This window comes from Camelus bactrianus, chromosome 31 (assembly GCF_048773025.1).
Source record: "Camelus bactrianus isolate YW-2024 breed Bactrian camel chromosome 31, ASM4877302v1, whole genome shotgun sequence".
Classification (NCBI taxonomy): Eukaryota; Metazoa; Chordata; class Mammalia; order Artiodactyla; family Camelidae; genus Camelus; species Camelus bactrianus.
In genome coordinates, this window is record NC_133569.1 from 16642647 (window position 1) to 16656813 (window position 14167).

The 14167-nt window shown below is 43.5% G+C and overlaps 1 protein-coding gene across 4 annotated transcripts in view; it reads right to left on the reverse strand.

Annotated features, from left to right (window-relative positions):
- Nucleotides 1-14167, reverse strand: part of EXTL3 (exostosin like glycosyltransferase 3) — an 88214-nt gene that overhangs the window by 45955 nt on the left and 28092 nt on the right. Inside the window, exon 1 of one of the 4 annotated variants that reach the window (XM_074355609.1) lies at nucleotides 1030-1268. The exons of 2 other annotated variants lie outside the window; for them this stretch is intronic. The gene's annotated coding sequence lies outside the window, so the exon portion shown is untranslated. Of the gene's footprint in view, nucleotides 1-1029; nucleotides 1269-14167 lie in introns of those variants that run through there. One more of the 4 variants, XM_074355610.1, reaches the window with a different exon arrangement.

Below are 14167 nucleotides of genomic sequence, written 5' to 3' on the forward strand. Positions count from 1 at the left end.
GAAAGTGAGGAGGAGAAATACTAGACTTCTTAAGTGTATCACATATGGGAAAGAAAAAAAAAATGGACACATGCTGTTCAGCCTGGCCGCCTCCTCCAAAGCAGTAGAACCAAGAGGACTTGATGAAGCCCCTTAGACTCTTGGGGGGAAAAAAAAAAAAGAAAAAGGCTGGTGGGAACCACCAAATGCAAGTCTTTGGAGAGCCACAATTACCTAAAAAGGTCCTGAACCACTGGCTCAACGTGAAGAGAAACCCCTATCTGCAGTCTGGCAGCCCTGCTCTATCTCTAAAGGGCTCCGGATTCGCACCGCACCCTGCCGCGCGGTCGGACAACTCGGCTAAGATTTCAGCAGTGTAGACAAGCACTCCGCGGCCCCTCTCCTGCCCAAGCAGGGCTAGGCCCATTGCCACAGAGCCTGGGCACAGGAGCCCTACATGCACAGAACAGCAGCACCTGGACCCTTGGGCCGGAAGTGGCTATTCTGACTGTAGGCTCATCGTGAAAGGAGGTGAACCTGTGAAAAGAGCCAGAGGAGGAGCAGCTGCAGTCGACTGGGTCTGAATGCAGCGCAAAGCAGATGTGGGAGTGAGTGCACGCAGAAAATGGGAGGGGGCAGTCCCGGCTGCCCCCTCGTCGACAGAAGATGCTCTACATAAGCAGCTGGACAAACACGGGGGGCAAGGGAAGGGAGGAGGGCTTCAGGGAGCAGAAGAGGCTGCACAGCTGAAGTGGAGCCCTCAGAAAAAAGGGGCGGAGGTGGGTGCAAGGTAACTGGGGGTACAGGGGGTGTGTGGGGGTGGGGAGGCCGCGTTTAGAGCCCCACAGGGAGCCGTTACCCCTCCTCGCTGGTGGCTACGGCCCTGGAGGTCCTTCTCAGGCCCCCGAGTCGTCTGGGAAGGCCTACTCCGAGGCTGCACGCCCCCGCCGAGCCGGGCAGCAGCCTCCCCCCGGCTCCCGCGGCCCCAGCGCGGCCGGACCTGGTCCCGCCCGGCGCCCGGCGCTCGCCGCCAGCCCCGGGGATCCCTACCACGAGCCGCTTCCGGGCCGCCGCTCCCGGGCCGCCGCTCCGGCTGCTCGGGGTTCCCGCCGCCGCCAGGCGTCCTACCGGCTTCCAGTTCAGGGACGAGCCGCCGCCGCCTGCGCGAGACGCGGGTTCCCAAGAGCCGCTCTCACCGCCTGCAGCCCGCCTTCCAGGCCGCGCCGGATCCTCCGCTCCCCCTACTGGCGGGCAACCATTTCCGACCAGCGCCGGCGGAACTTGCCGAAGTGCGCAGCGCCGGAAATGGCCGAACTCGGGCCTCGCGGGTAGAGGCGGGGTTGGGAGAGGGGCGTGGTTGGGAAAGGGGCGGGGCGGGCGGGGCGGGCGGGGCGGGGCGGGGCTTGGCTGCGTCTGCCACTTTGCGGGCCGAGCCCGAAGGGCCGCCCAGGCCCCGGGCTCCGGCTCGCCGGGGTCCCAGAGCAGCGGCGCCGGAGATTGTGGGACACGCCCGAGGGGAGGAAGCGCGCGCGCACCCGCCCGCCCCCCTGGGTCCTCAGACCCGCGTCTTGCTAGTGCCCCCCAACGTTTCCAAAAAAACCTCTCTGGGGGCTGCGGAGGCAGTGCTCCCGCCGGCTCCGGACTCCGACTCCAGAGCCTCAGCTGCTTGAAGCTGGCCCCGGGAACTAAAAATAAACCCATCCCAACAGAAAAGGCCGCCTTCAGCGAGCCGACAGGGCTCCGGCAATGGTCGGGAGCTGTGAACACTGAATATTTAACCACAAAGAAAAGGCCAGGCGGCGTGGATGCTTAGGGAAAAAAAGTCCCGGGCCTTTGCAAAAAAACAATAGCTTAGTCTAATCGCCTTGGCGTGTTCAACCAAAACTGGGAGGAAAAGACGATATGGTTTGAAATACTTCAGAGCCAACCGCTGTGAACCAAAAAGTGCACACAGTCTACGGTCCTAAGAGACCTGTGACTAATTCCACACTTGCAAAGTCAGGACAAGCCTTTTTGGATAATTGAAACGACGGGGGTGGGCGAAGGAACTCCACCAATCCTAAAAGACACACCTGATCATGATTGTTAACTCAGGAATGGGTTGAAACCATTCTTATAAATCTCTAGCTGCTACGTAATCTAAGATCCAATTTGCTTCAACTTTTTATAAAACATGTTTTTAATTTTCAAAGGGCAAGGCTTCTCCTCCAGGGTCCCTGCCAGGGAACGTAAACCCACCAGGACCGGGAGAAGCTGGGGAGGGCCAGGCAGGGGCTGGATCCTATCCCTGTGCCTGGGTGGTCTGTGCGTTAAACCCAGTGAGACGCTCCACGGCTGCCCTGTCTCATCCACACACCCTTTCCGGTGGAGCCCAGGGGCCGACAAAACACTTAAGATTGATTAGTTTCCCACAGGGGATAGTTTGGGCTAAGGATTCCATTTGTAAAACAAAACTTTTAAAACCCTAGCAACCTGGTTTCCAGAGCCCACTCTTTCTCCACACCCATCAGCCCCTTCTTTTTCTGATCCCCCTCTTCCTTCTCTCTTTCCTATGACATCTCCTTGCTCTCCCCCCCAACCCCCACACTCTTTTCTCTTCTTTTCACTTTATTACTATGAACAAACTTAAAAGTGTTACCACTAGCACAGATGCACAAAAACAACCCTTAACCTTCACCAGTTTTGTTGAGGGAAGTCAGAGAGGGTGAAGCAGAAGTCAAAATGCTTTAAAAATCAAAAGCATTCCAAGAAATGAAAATAGGGAAAACTGTTGCCCAAATATCATGGATAGCCTGAAGTTTTTAGCCAGTCTTTTTTTTTTTTTAAACAGTTCATCTTCTTGGCTCTTCTCCAGAGATCTGTGGCAGCAGGCACAAGTCTAGCAGTGTGGGAGGAGACACAAGAGAAGCCCAGAAGCCAGGGCTGGTTCATCACCAGGTGTTGGTTCATCTCGACATGGACAAGAGAGGACCTGTAGGTAGCTACTTCCTGGAGGACTCAGCCTAAATGTCTTCGCAGACATCTGAGTGATTTAACACATCACTACCCCTAACATTGACTTATTTGATACCAACAATAGTCAAGCTTTAGGGAGAAAAAGATACCCAACCAAAATTTGGCCTAACTTGACACCACTCGATCCCTGTGTGGCTGACCACTCACCTCCCTTGGATCTTGTAAACCCCTCCTCTCTCACTTCTTCCTCTCACAGGTCATATCTCTAGCTACCACTTGGGCTACTTTCTTTTCCTCTCCACACTCTTCCTAGCATCACCTCTACCTTGAAGCAGATCCCTCAGTGCCTCACCCCAATCCCTGTTTTCCAACTGTACTCCAGACATCATCACACTGTCATCATCCAATTAATACGTATTTTATGAATACTTAATTGTCAGGCAATAAGCTAAACCCTTTATAGGCACTGTCTCATTTAAATCCTTACAGGCAGGCATCAGCTTACAGAACTGACATGTAAAGAGGCTAAATAAATAAGGTGCCCAAGATCACAGAGTGAGGTGCCAAGTACAGATGGAACTCCAAGTCTTCCTAACTCCAGAGTCCAATATTCACCAGAACAATCAGGTCGTCTCACCAGGACCTTAAACACTGAACTGATTCTTATCCCTTCCTCCTATGCTCTCCTCAAATGCCCTTATTTATAACAGTGTGACCATTATCTTTCCTAATTCAGAAACTCAAAACCTAGCATCATCTTTAACTTCTCTCTTTACCCCTAAGTTAAATCAGTGTCCAAGACTAAAAGCCTTGACCTGGGGGATTGCTACCCTGCAGTCCCACACCTACTTCTAGGGTACACGTCCTCATGATTCCTCTCCTGGACTGTTGCCTTAAAATTGCAATTTCTGGCTCAGGAAATGCAATCACATTCACAGGTGCTCTTCTCAAGAAAGCAAGCCAAGGCAACAGGATACACCGTGAAGCTTGTCTTCATCCATCTCTCATACTGTGACCTTTTACAACATACGGTCTCCACTTTCGCATTTTGGAACTTAATCAAAATAGTTTTTGCATTGGTACTTAACAATCATATATGTAGCTCTTTATCCATTTCAAGGAGACAGAGAAGAGCAAAAACCAGGGTGCCTTTGGTACCAAATAGCAGGAGCCTAGGAGATTTCTCTCTAGAGCACAGTCATAGGGAATCAGCAGTGCCCAGTCCCTTTCTGGCTTTTCTATATTTTAAATTCCCAGAAAAGAGACATTATTGGCCTGGCTTGAGTCCCATGTCCACCCCTCAATCAATCAGGTTTGGCTAAGCAAGCAGGTCATCCTTGTCTAAATACAGCAGTTGGAGCCTCTTCTATAAATAGGGCTTGTTCCCAGAAAAGAAGGAGGCAAACACCATTCATTCATTTGTTCATCATTCCATCAATAAAAAGCTGAGCACCTATAAAATATATGCGAGGTTCTTTCATACACGTGAAATGTTTGAAACATGACGCTGCTCTCATACCATGAACATCACAACATAAAAGATAAGAACCCACAAGATAAAGAGTATAGCAATATTCACCCATAAGAGACCATCAGTCCAATTCTATGTAACGCATAGAATTCACCACACCCTATATAAGCCTCTGGTCGTAAAAATAATCAGTAGTAACATATACATGTTCAACAAGCCAGTTCACAGTAACACCATCAGAACTAGACAGAAACAGAAAAAAAACAACCTAAATGGCCATCAGCGGTAGACTAGATAAACAAAGTATAGTGTGTTCATACAGTGAATACTTTCAGCAATGAGAGCAAAGGCTTTGCAAATATACACAGCAATATTGATGAATGCCTCAAATAAGATTAAGCAAAAGAAGCCAGACATGAAAAAGTAGATATGGTAGGATTCCACTTATAGAAAGTATAAAAATAGGGAAAACTAATGTACTCTTCAGGAAAAGTTACTGGAGGGGAGCAAAACAGGCTAGGTTGGCGATGGTCCTGCTCTGTTTCCTGAGCTGTGTGTGGTCACACAGGTGTGTTCAGTTTATCCAAATCCGTCCAGCTGTACACTTACCATATGTTACCTTTTCTGTATGTACATTAAATTTAAAAAGGTTTGAAAAATACATAATTAATGGTCAAGGCAAGGAGCCTTTAATCCCTTGAACACTGTTGCTATGATTATCCTAGAGATGCCAACGAGTGCTGCTCCCAACCCCCACCACCTTCTTAAAGACCTAAACCCCATCAGCCTTTGGAAAGAGCCACCATTCTCACTGCACAGCCTCCTCCTCTCCAGCCTCAGCTGACTGGACTTGCTCTCACCTGGAATCTTGGGCGGAGGGCACTGTGGAGCTGGGTCAGGTGATGGGGAGTGCTTCATCTAATAAGTTGTCCAGATTCAGGGTAAAGAATTTCTGGACATCAGCATAGTGATAAGCCAAGAAAGCTGGTCTGCAGAAAACAGAGCCAACACACAGAAGGAAGCAAAGAAACACGTGGGAGATGGAGAGAGATGCTTCAGAGGTATCCATGAGGTTGCTCATGTAGCTTCACTATTACAAAAAACAAAACCTTACTTACTGAAGCAAATGTGAATAGGTTTCTGTTTGTGTCACATATTATCTCATTTAGTCGCAACAACAACCCTACACAGTAAGTGCCATTATGATTCTCATTTCTCAGATGAGAAGACTAAAGCCGGAAGAGGTTAAGTGACTTGTCCAAATCACATGCCTGGCAAGTGGTGGTGCCAGGATATGGACCCAAGCAGTCTGACCCCAGAGCCGAAATCTTAACTACACTGCAGTGCAAGGGAAATGCTGAAAACAGCAATGTGAACTGCATGTTGCATTAAGGGTTTAACGAAGGCATCTGATTCTGTTAAATAAGTTCAAATGTGGAAATGATGAAAAGATTTTAAAACTGGCTGTCTAAAGAAGTTGGTAAGCACTTCTTTCTTTCCAAAGGGGATTACAGTTTGAGTTGTAGATGTCTGAGAAAGATAAAATGCATATAGTGTGACAACGTATACTAAACAAGACTGTGTTCTTATGCCAGGAAATTGTTTATTTTAGAAACTTTGGCAAAACACTCTGGTAGGGGACCCCCACTGATTACCTAGTTTTCCTAAAATATGAATATCCAGGAGAAGAGGGGTTTAGTCCTACGGAAGGAGAAACTGATGATAAAAGTTACTTCAAGTCATAGGGAGGCGCCAGTGGTCACTTTCCAAGATGATAGCCAGACCCACAATCCATTCAGCAAGGCTTCTAGATCAATCACAACGCAGCCACTGGTGACCCCTGGCAACCTTCAAAAGGTATGATTCAGGCATTATCAGTGAGTTTAAGTCAGGTAAGAACTTGTTCTAGCCATAATGCTTTGATTTTAAAAGAAAGTGCTGACAACACTATCCAAGATCTTTTCTATATATAAATGATCGAGCAATTTTATGGCTTATATTTAGAACAATGCATGACAATTTCTAGATTAGAGTTCCAAGGTTACTCTTCTCTTTGGTCCATCAATGCCAAAAAGACAAAAGGTCATCTTCTGAGGCTCTGCCGGCAGCACTGTTCAGCCTGCTAAATGGCTCAGTCTGAGAGTCCTTGCTTTCGTGTTACCTTTTAAAAGAGCTGTTTTTCATCTGGCAAAAGGTGGAACAGTTTGAGTGGTTTGCAAATAATTTGTAGTGAGACCACTGAGTTAATACTGGCGCCAAGACAAAGCACGTATCATCATCAAAAAAGGATTTAACTCATCTCTGTCATGTCATAGTACTCACTACCTTGCATGTGGCTATGAAAAACAACTTCTGTACTAGGTTCACATCGGGAAGCTTAGCCTGAGGCAAACCTGTTATCTCCAGAAGACATGTAATCTGTAATGACCGATTAATAGTCTAAAAATTACTTATTATCCCTAAAACATAAGGTATCTGTCACTAAGTTCCCTTCTCCCCTCAAGAGCCCTCTCTCGTGAGTTTTTAATTCTCTGCTCACCATGTCAGCAGTGCTTTTTGTAGAGGCAGTCACACTGGACAATCAAGAGAGATCAAAATGCTATCAAAATGTCCTAAGCTTGCTCCTGGGAGTCCCAAATAATGATACAAATGTTCCCCAAGGCAAATATACAGGTACCTAACATTCGCCCTATATTAGGCCAGTGAGTAACAAAAATGTGCCCAGCTAGGCACAACATGCCACAACATGGCATGAATGACTAGTTGAAGAACTTAACATAATGAGAGCTATAACCAGAAAAAAGAAAAGTTAGGCAGAGCATTGACGGCTGAGTTCCAATGGCACAATTTGTATGCAGCCCTATGACTGCAGGATTGTCCTAATACCAAAAAGTGTCCCATAGAGTCAAAAAAAAAAATCAATTGCTCACTACTTTCACTTAAAAATGCTTCCTGTAAACAAGGCATTCCAAGTGAAAATTAGCAAAGTGTCGCAGAAGTACTCAGAGAACATCAATCAATGTCTTAACCAATTTGGCTGTAAAACCAAAATTGAAAGAGCAATTCCCATGGGTAATCTTGCTAAACTTTTAAAATATATAACTTTTTAATAACATATGGAGTTTATGTGTTAAACAAACAACCACCCCCCCAAAAACCCAGTACTCTCTGCCAACCAGATTTTCAAAAGAAAACTGTGGAGATTTTAAGCCAATTCATGAAGGTTTGCAACAAGATTTTATTAGAGAAAGTTTTTCACTATTTTCCCAAATATTCCTAAATATTAATTCCCAACCTAAGTGGTGGGACCAGGGCAAAACATCATTGACTGCTTCCTTAGCCCAAGCCTTCAGAAGCCTTGCAAATACTACAACACAGGTCAAAAATGGAACCAAATGAAAGTGTGACCACATTTCTACAAATATATCAATTCTGGGGGCCAAAACTAACAATCCAAAGCTCAACTCTCAACTCAACTCAATGGATAGTGTCACATATATCATCCTCTTCTTAAAAAGGGCCAGACATAATTACACCATGTAGGTTATGAAGAAAAGCATATCTATAAAGTGAAAAGGTGATTATTTAGAAATAGGATGACTGACGTAAGTGATGTAAATAATCCAAAAATATTTTAACCATGTGTGAAATATGCTAAGTATGAAAATCCTTTAAAAGTTCCAATACTACATATATTTGTATACACTTTTATGTACATTTTACTATGTTGCAATGATGTTCAATATTTCCTTATATTTCATATTTAATTAGTTTAAACAATAAACATGTAAATATTAGTTGGAACACAAGTTAATAGCAAAAAAATCACAAAAATTGATAAATATTTGCCAACTCTGTGGTTTCCTTCCAGCTCATGAGCATAATTTTGTAAAACTGCTATCTTTATGTGTCAACCATTTCCAGTTCTGTTTTCACTCACTTTTAATGGCCTATTATGCATTTCTGCATGGTTCTCATAGTCATCTCTAAAGGTACTAGAACATTCCATGTCTGCCTCGGTGGTTCCTGAATGACAGCTTGTAGACCAAGACAGGATGAAGTTTTTCATCAGTTCACCATTATATGAGAAAAGCAAAGGCAAGTTAGTTGAGTTTTAATAAAGCTAAATTTAGTCAATTGAAAAGACTGTCCTTTATTTTGAGATTATGTCCTTCCCCTTTGCTTGTGTTAAAATGTATTTTTATGAAATTTTGGTGATGGTAAATAGCTTTTTGTTTATCTTCCTTATGTGACAAAATACTGAGACATACCTATTTTTCCCCCTACTGCTACCACCACCAATTATTTTTCATTTTACTAGTCCATTAAATGTAAAAGTCAGGTAACTACCAGTCTGCCTAAATATACCCCTTTGTGGAATTTTAAAATATGAGCCCACACAGACCTACACACTCAAAAAAATGTTTGTGGAAAGACCCCAGCGATAGGAGGTCTCCAAAATGTCCCCAGTGATCCCTGCTCCCTTGTGGCCCCCTCCCACACTGTACCAGGGATGGTCTATGCTACCAAGAGATCACGGGAAAAGTGATGGCATGTCACTCTGCAATTAAGTTATACAAGGCATTCAGCTCTCACATGGTTGCTCTCTCTTCCTCCCATCACTCGGTCTGGAAGAAGCTAGTACTGCCGTGTCAGGAGCAATACAATGGAGAGGTCTTTGTGATGAGGAACAAGGCTTCCTGCCCACAGCCAGGTGAGTGAGACTGGGAGCAGACCCTTCAGCCCCAGTCCAGCCTTCGGATGACTGCAGCCTCAGGGATGACCCTGAGCCAGAACCACCTAGCTAAGCTGCTGCTGAATTCCTGACCTGTAGGCATTAAGACGTAATAAACGACTAAGTTTGAGGTAATTTGTTATGGGACAATAAATAACTAACACAACTCCTTTATCCTTTTTCAGCTGCAAGATGAACAGCTCTCTAGCCCCAGTGCAATGCCAAAACTGTTTAACGTATATACGTGTCAGCGGTGAGAGGGACAAAGGATTAGCCAGAACTGTGATCCCCATGACCCTGGCTTTAGTTTGCTTACACCAACTTTCTCCTTCTCTGTTGGTTTTTCTACTTTTCTCATATTGACCAGAGTACTCAGTAAACTGAATAATCCATCTCTAGCAAGGGAATCAATTCTACAAGTCTGTAGGGTTGGTTAAAGGAATCACCCTATATAAATATGGTATTTCATAATATTTTAGAAATCTTGTAAATTTCTATTGACAGAATCCCTCACCTTAGCTGTCAAATCTTTACTAGTCCATCCCTAGCTCAACAGAGGAGCATGTCCCATATTCATTGAGAAAACAGAATTAACAGATGTGATCTCTTTTAAATTCCCCCTTCCCACTTCTAAACCTATTTATAAATATTGGGGTGAAAAATTACTATTTTAGCAGCTGATGCCAGAGCTCCTCTTAGGGATTAGAAAATGCCTTATCGAAGAAACTACCTTGATATGAACACCTGAATGAAGTATGAAAGAAGAAAACTAGACTTACAATAAAACTGAAATGTAGAGATAACTAAACAGATCTACATTAAAAAAAAAAGACCAAAAATATGAGGACTGAAAGAGAGAAAAGAGAGGACACGGGAGGGGGGAAGGAGAGATGGGGCTCAAATATCAACGTGGGAGGTTAAAGCTTCGGGAGAGAGTGCCAGTGATGGGGAGCTAAAAGTATGTTTAAAATAGAAATATCTATTATTAGACTTTATATTGTTTGTGTTGCTAAGGATATAAAATCCCCTAAGCCTTCAGTAATATCTGACACATGTACAAATGCCTTATGTAAGTGATTTGGGGGGAAATCAAGAAAAAAGGATTGAGGGCAGGTCTGAGTTCTACAACTGGGTCTGCATGGAACCGAGGAATAAGATCATGTGAACTGAGTTACAACTGAGATGAAGAATTCAACGGAAACAGAAACACAAAAGCCAAAGAAACCATGAGATCAACTCCCAGGAATTATCAGAAATCTTGGAGCAGGTACTGAACTTCCCAAATGGATGTGCAATGGGAACTTAAGCCAATTTTACTTAAATCTCAAAAAAAGAACGCTACTTTGGCTGACATCTGGGTGCACATTCATGGATTCTTCTTTCATCTATTCTGGCTTTTGACAAAGAGATGTCCAAAACTAGGCACTTTATTTTTTAATGTGATCTAATATCCTTCCTTGAGACTTTGCTCCATCGATTCTTCTCTCTTTGCTACATAAAGTCAGCATCCTCCTCACTACAGGGATCTTTTTCCCCTGCCACTTACATACAGGCTCAGGCCTAAACCACCAACACCTTACAACACAGACTTTCAACTCAGAAAGATTTAGATTTTGAATCCTTATTCTATGTATTAGTGCTGTAAACTTGGGCATATTGCTTAACCTATCTACACACTCTCAGCCATAACTCCCTCCTCAGAAAATGAGGAAAATAATGGCACCCACCTCACAGGAGTATTGTAAGGATTATCCTGGATAATGAGTGTAAACTCTTTAGCTCAGTGCTGGGCAAACAGTAAACCCTCATAATATGAACTGCTGTCCTCATCACCATTCATCGAAATTCTTAAAAGAGTAGGCTCTTCTCTGTGTCCACTTCCTCTGCCACCATCCTCTCTTTGATCCTGAGAAGGCTGGCTCCTGCCAAGCTACTGAAATGGCTCTCATTAAGGTAACCAGTGACTGCATCAGTCAGGAATCCCAGTGAATCTTTTCAGGCCTCCCCGCCTTTTTTTAAACATTTTTTTATTGGGTTATAGTCATTTTACAATGTTGTGTCAAATTCCAGTGTAGAGCACAATTTTTCAGTTATACATGAACATACATATATTCATTGTCACATTTTTTTCACTGTGAGCTACCATAAGATCTTGTATATATTCCCCTGTGCTATACAGTATAATCTTGTTTATCTATTCTACGTATGCCTGTCAGTATCTATTTCAAATTTTGAAATCCCAGTCTGTCCCTTCCCACCCTCCTCCCCCTTGGCAACCACAAGTTTGTCTTCTATGTCTATGAGTCTGCTTCTGTTTTGTATTTATGTTCTTTTTTTTTTTTTTTTTAGATTCCACATATGAGCGATCTCATATGGTATTTTTCTTTCTCTTTCTGGCTTACTTCACTTAGAGTGACATTCTCCAGGAACATCCATGTTGCTGCAAATGGCATTATGTTGTCAGTTTTTATGGCTGAGTAGTATTCCACTGTATAAATATACCACATCTTCTTTATCCAGTCATCTGTTGATGGACTTTTAGGCTGTTTCCATGTCCTGGCTATTGTAAATAGTGCTGCTATGAACATTGGGGTGCAGGTGTCTTACTGAAGTAGGGCTCCTTTTGGATACATGCCCAGGAGCGGGATTCCTGGGTCATATGGTAAGCCTATTCCTAGGCTTTTGAGGAATCTCCATACTGTTTTCCACAGTGGCTGCACCAAACTGCATTCCCACCAGCAGTGTAGGAGGTCTCCCTTTTCTCAACAGTCAGGCCCCCTTTTTTGAATTCTTCTGCAGAGTACATGGTAAATCCTGGTCACCTGCCTTCTTGAGATGGTCCAATCTTGGTTCTCTCATCACTCTTTCTCTTTTCTTTCACTGGCCTTTCTTTCTCCAGCACCCCTGAAGTCTGTGTGCCCAGGATTCTGCCCTCAGCCATCTTCTGTTCTCATTCAGCACCCACTAGCTGAACACGTTCAAGACTTTGGCAGCCAGATCCCTACTTTTAACCTTGACTTTCTTCTGAGCTCTTAAGCCAAACTGCCCACTAGACATCTTCTCCGAGGTGTTTCACAAACCCAGCCCAGGCTTCCAAACCAAATTCACAGGAAGTGCTAACAAAAGTCATCATTCTCCCTACCTTCCCTTTCTCTTCCCTAGTAACCATTTTTCATCATTAACATCAGCTGCCTTGTCCACTGTATCTGACTAGCATCAGAGCTTGACATTCAGAATCCTATGGGTCCTCTCAGTCCTGCTCCATCCCACATGAACCCATGGTAGTTCAGTCACATGGGCCTGAGTTCAAATATGACATATGCCATAAACTTACTATGACTATTCTTGGCCAAGTTACTGCACCTCTCTGATCTCAGGTTTTTGTGATAATTAAATGATCATTATCATATGCAATTATCATATGCAAAATGCATATGCATATCATAATTATCATATGCAAAATGATGAGCAAATAGTAGGAAGTCAACAAACATGCATCCCCTTCCTTCAGGTCTTTATCATCATCTGCTGTAAGGCAAGGTCCACCCTGCTGGTCTCTTTTGCCCTTTCTCCTCCAAATTGCCCTACAGTTAAATCTTCTGGAAAATAAATAAGACGCTATCATCTCTTTCCTGAAATATCTTCAATATTTCTTTTTCCATGTGGAACAAAGTCCAAATTCGTTAACATGATGAATTCCATAACTGCCATCCTAGTCCTTTGTCCCCTATCCCAGTTACTCTCAAACACTGGCTCCTCACCAGCTACATCATACACATACCTGCTTACAACCCCACACATGCTGATCACTATGGTTATAATTCCTTTCCCATGTCCAAGTTTAGTCCAACTGGCAAGCTGATTCACCCCCTTGAGAATTCTTTCAAAAGCTGTCATTTACATGACAACAAAAATTCAGGCAACAAAAGCATAAATAAACAAGCTAAAAAGCTTCTGCACAGCCAAGAAAATAAATAAATTGAAAAGGCAACCTACAGATTAGGAGAAAATATTTTCAAACCATATATCTGATAAGAGTTAACATAAACAATATATAAGGAACTCTTACCATTCAGTGGCAAAACAAACAAATAACCCAAATTTAAAAATGGGAAAAAAACCTGAAGGGACATTTTTCCAAAGACAATATACAAATGGTCAACAAGTACAACAAAGATGCCCCAAATCACTAATCATTAGGGAAATACATAGCAAAACCACAGTGAGATATCACCTCACATGTGTTAGGGCGGCTACCATCAGAAAGACAAGTGGGGGAAAGGCATAGCTCAGTGGTAGAGCACATGCCTAGCATGCACAAGGTCCTGGGTTCAGTCCCCAGCACCTCCATTAATAAGTGAATAAATAAACCCAACTACCTACCCTCCCAACAAAATTACAAAAATAAAATATAAATAAAAATTTTTTTTCAAGAAAGACAAGTAATAACAAGTGTTGTCTAAGATGTGGAGCAAAGGGAACCTTTGTGCACTACTGGTAAGAATGTAAATTCATACAGCCGTATGGAACACAGTATGGAGGTTCTTCAAAAAATTAAAAACAGAACTATCCTATTCTGGGTACACACCTAAAGGAAATGAAATCAGTACCTCAAAGAGTTATCTGCACCCCCATGTTTGTGGAAGTGTTCACAAGAGCCAAGACATGGAAACAACCTAATTATCCACTGATGGATAAGTGGATAAAGAAACACACAATGGAGTATTATTCAGCCTTTTGAAAAAAAGGAACTCCTGCCATGTGTGACAACATGGATGAACCCGGAGGATATTATGCTAAAGGAAATTAAAAAAAACTGCATGATCTCACTTATACGTAAAATCTAAAAAAGCTGAATACATAGCAGAGAGTAGAATGGAGGTGGGGGAAACACGATATCAGTCAAAGGGTACAAAGGTGCCATCCTATAGGATGCTGTGCCTGGAGATTACTCCACGGCAGGATGGCTGTAGTTAATAATACCGTACTGAATGCTGGGAATTTGCCAAGAGGTGAGATTTCAGGTG